Here is a 3,646-nt window from a genome sequence, read left to right on the forward strand (position 1 = left end):
CCTGGAACTTAGGCTGTGTATCCCAGGATGGCCTTGAACTCACAGAGACCCTTCTGCCTATAGGACTGTAGACCTGTGGTGGAATTAAAGCACGCACCACGACTCCCAGATGACTATCTTCCCAAAGGTGCTGGAAGGACTGGAGACGTAGCTCAGAGACAGAGTGTTTGCCTGGTGTGCGGGGAGCACTGTGTTTGATACTGGGCATCACACAAACCGGGCGTTGGCACATGACAAGCATCCCTACGGGACAATTAGAAGCTCCAAATCAACCAAGTGGTGGCGGTGCATGCCTTTAATCCCAGCGCTTGGGAGACTGAGGCAGAAGGATTGCCATATGTTGGAGGTCAGTCTGGGCTAGATAACAGATTCAAGGCTAGCCTGGGTTACAGAGTGGGAGATGGCTTCAGTCCCCCACTTCAGAAATGTGTAGGACTTAAAAGCGAAGGGAGGGGGAGGTGGCTCAGCAGTGACTGCGCTTGCTCTAGCTTGGTTCCTGCAGCATAACTTCCTGACTGAAGGGAACTAGGGGAGGAAAGGATTTAGTTGTCTTACCTATCCTGATTACAGTCCATTATTGCCGGAGGTCAGGGCAAAAGCTCAAGCAGGAACCTGGAGGTAGGAACTGAAGAAGAGGACATGGAGGGATGCTTCTTCCTGCCTTGCTCTTCCTGGCTTGCTCAGCCTGCTTTCTTATAAACCTCAGGACCACCTACGCCACACCACCTCTAGTGGGCCAGTCCCTCCCACATCAACCGTCGTCTTAGAGTTTCCATTGCTGTGAACAGACACCATGACCAAGGCAACTCTTATAGAGGACAACATTTAATTGGGCTGGCTTACAGGTTCTGGGGTTCAGTCCAGTGTCATCATGGAGGGGAGCATGGCAGCATCCAGGCAGGCATGGTGCAGGAGGAGCTGAGAGTTCTGCATCTTCATCTGAAGGCGGCAGGAGAAGTCTGGCTTCCAGGCAGCTATGAGGAGGATCTCAAAGTCCATCCCTACAGTGACACGCTTCCTCCAGAAAAGCCACACCTCCTGTTAGTGCTACTCCTTGGGCAAGCATATTCAAATCAACACAATCATCCTCCTCTTCCTCCTCCTCCACCTCCTCCTTCTTTTTCATCATCATCATCATCATCAATAACAACAAAAGCAAAAACAAAAAACCCCACAAACTTTTCCTCAGGCTAATCTAATGGAGGATCTAATCTCAATTGAAGATCCATCTTCCCAAATGATTCTAGTTTGTGTCAAATCGACTAAAAACAACCAGGGTTGGGGATTTAGCTCAGCGGTAGAGCACTTGCCTAGCAAGCGCAAGGCCCTGGGTTCGGTCCCCAGCACCGAAAAAAAGAAAAACAAAACAAAACAAAACAAAAACAAAAAAAAAAAAACAACCTCCTGCCTCAAAACACTATTCAGCATGCAGCTCACCCAGAGCACCTGACATCAACACTTACATCACTTACATCAGGTGCTCACTTCCACCTGTCACCCTAACTCCAGCTCTGACACCTTCTTCTGGCATCTATGGGCAGATGCACACCCGTGGAAAACACACACACACACACACACACACACACAATAAATAAAACTGATTAGAAAAGAAAGTTGACAATAAAAGAAAGAAGCAAAGATGTGCATAGATAGAAGGTAGATAGATCGGGGTTGAGGATTTAGCTCAGTGGTAGAGCACTTGCCTAGCAAGCGCAAGGCCCTGGGTTCGGTCCCCAGCTCTGAAAAAAAGAAAAAAAAAGAAGGTAGATAGATCAATAGATCCATCAATAGATAGATAGATAGATAGATAGATAGATAGATAGATAGATAGATAGATGGATAGATGATTGATAGACACATAATGGCACATCCAAGTAATCCTAGCACTTGGAAGGTGGAAACAGGAGAATCACGATGTGGCCATCCTTGGCTACATACCAAGTGGGAGGCCAGCCTAGGCTACATGAGACTATATCAAAAAAAGAAAGTACTCCGTAAGGATAGAAGATATTCACAAGCCGACATTCCACTTGGATCAAGTCCTCTCTGTTTAAACCCCCCCACCCACCCATGGCTCCATCTCACCAATGGTCAGAGCCAAAGTAGCCATAAGCCCCAGCCATCTGTTCCTTGTGTCCCTCTGACCTTCCCACACTCCTCTCTGTGCTCACCTGTCTCCAGCCACGGGAATATAAATTACAAGGCACGTTCTCACCTCAGGATCTTTATGCCAGCTGCTTCCAGCCAGCGAAGACTTCCCTCCACTCCCCAGGGGAATGTAAATTGAAAACAGTGTCGTGTGCGTGTGCGTCCATGTGCACGGGGGTCTCACTGAACCCCGTGCCACAGTGAGAACAACCCAGAGCAACACACAACAACCTGGATGATTTCAGTGTTGAAAGGGGAAAAAGCCAACAGGGAAAACGAACTTCCGGATTCTGTAAACATAAAATGCAAACGGAAGCAACCAATCTATGCTGTCAGAAATCAGAGCGAGGGGTAGCAAGAAAAGACACTGTCACTGTGCCCGAGGACCCGAGCCCTATCCCTGGGACTTCCGAAGTAGGAGAAATGTGACTCTATGCGCTCAGACGCACACCTCCCTCCCATCCCGCACCCCAATAAAGCAACGAATGTAATAATAAAAGAGGTCACAGGGTTGGGGATTTAGCTCAGTGGTAGAGCGCTTGCCTAGGAAGCGCAAGGCCCTGGGTTCGATCCCAGCTCCGAAAAAAAAAAAAAAAAAAAAAAAAAAAAAGAGGTCACAGTGCCCGTGACCTTGGAGGAAGGGGAGTGGATTAAGAGGACGCTGGAGGACCCCTGAGGGCTGGGAATGGGTTTTTTGGTATGCAAGCTTGGACGCCAGGGGCAGTTAGTTGGTGTGATCTATATTTGCGACGTGTTCTTTCGCTCCACCTCTGTGCTCCCACCAGCGTGGAAGCAGACTGTTCTCAGGCCCCAGCCTCCAAGCTCCCATTACGAAGGGCCTTGCTGGCCTGTTCCCAGGTTGCTCAGTGTTTATCCCAGTGCATGTTCCAGACAGTTTCTTGGAGGTCTGGGCGGTGGGCGGGCGAACTCTGGCATTGCCAGGAGAGGATGGGGTTTCCCTGCACCGCTCGGCATTAGTTCTCATTATGGGAGGGACACTTTATAGGCTGAAGCTCTGAGTTTTCTCACTGCACCCACTCCCAGGCTCTTTCTCTCCACAACGGGGGCAGGGGGGAGGGGGACGAGGGGGAGGGGGACGGGGGGACTCTCACAATTATTTACATGAAGTTCTGTTTTATTAACCCATAATCAAAAGACCCAACTTCAAATTGTGAGTTTTCCATAAGTTGTAAACAAACAAGAGTGCATCTTTTTTTGTACTGTAATGTAGGTCTTGGTGCACAGCGAGGCGGCTCGGTGAGCTTTCTCTCAAGCCTGATGATTTGTTGTTGATGCCCTGCACTCCTGGTGGAATGAGAGAACTTGTTCCTGCAAGTTGTCCCCTGACCTCATACTTGCTCTGAGGCGTGTGCGTGCACACACACACACACACACACACACACACACACACACACACACACACACACACACACTTAAAATATAAAATAGAAGTCTTTTGCTCCCTGTCAGGACTTTGTATATATGAGGTTCAAGAAGT

This window comes from Rattus rattus, chromosome 2 (genome assembly GCF_011064425.1).
Source record: "Rattus rattus isolate New Zealand chromosome 2, Rrattus_CSIRO_v1, whole genome shotgun sequence".
Lineage (NCBI taxonomy): Eukaryota > Metazoa > Chordata > Mammalia > Rodentia > Muridae > Rattus > Rattus rattus.